This window comes from Perkinsus marinus (genome assembly GCF_000006405.1).
Source record: "Perkinsus marinus ATCC 50983 genomic scaffold scf_1104296974646, whole genome shotgun sequence".
NCBI lineage: Eukaryota > Perkinsozoa > Perkinsida > Perkinsidae > Perkinsus > Perkinsus marinus.
In genome coordinates, this window is record NW_003201045.1 from 1 (window position 1) to 954 (window position 954).

The following is a 954-nucleotide window of genomic DNA, read 5'->3' on the forward strand; positions in this document are numbered from 1 at the left end:
GGTCATTCTAAGCACCTAAGCCATCGCAAGCAGCAGAGGAGGTTTACCGTGGCGCGCGCTGAAGTCGTGAATCAAGGTCGAGAATCAGAATCAGGGTTTGGTACCGGGGGTCCGGACCCCCGGTACGAATCAAGGCAAAATAACGTGGAAAAATGGAGATACTCACGGCGTGAGTATGATTCGGAATCACACGCTGAGTAAAAATCAGATTCTGAATCTTTGGCGTTCTCGAGTTGAGTAAAATACTCACGAGTATGAGTTTCGAATCACAATCACGTTGAAAAAATCTAGAATCATGATTCTTACTCACTGGGTTGAGTAAATACTCTGACTCATTGGTTCACAATCAGAATCAATGGCTGAGTATGATTCTGAATCAGGAATCATGATTCTGAATCAGGAATCATGATTCTGAATCAAGAATCGAAATCAACGCTTGAGCGAAATCAGGAATCAGGAATCGTACTCGCGAATCCTGAATCTGAATCTGGAATCAGTAATCATACTCACGAATCATGAATCTTACTCATGAATACGGAATCTGAATCAACACTTGTGAATCATGGTGTGAGTTGAATCAAAATCGGAAATCAGATAGTGAGTTGAATCAGTGCCTGTGATTCTCGAATCAGTATCCGCATACCGCCCCTGTACGGCCAGTGGCATCCGTATGTGGGCGCTTCCCGGCGTAGAGGCGATCTCGATGGGACTCGAACCCATAGTCTTTGGTTCCGAAGACCAACGCCTTACCCATTAGGTCACGAGACCAATGAATTTGAGATTTACCTTACTATCTCGTCACTACGCGCAACACTGACTTAACGGCACACATGATTTCGCATTCGAGACGCTGAATAGATCGCAAAACTCTCGCTCCTCATAGAGGGGCCTCCATTACATAGTGTTCTTAAAGGGGTCAATTTATTAGAGATCGCTTGTTGGCAGACCAACAAT

At 44.8% G+C, this 954-nt stretch overlaps 1 non-coding gene across 1 annotated transcript; it reads right to left on the bottom strand.

Moving 5' to 3' along the window:
- Nucleotides 1–695: 695 nt before the first annotated feature.
- Pmar_PMAR028915 lies at nt 696–768 on the bottom strand. Its single transcript has one exon. It is a non-coding gene; the product is annotated as a tRNA-Arg (tRNA).
- Nucleotides 769–954: the final 186 nt, after the last annotated feature.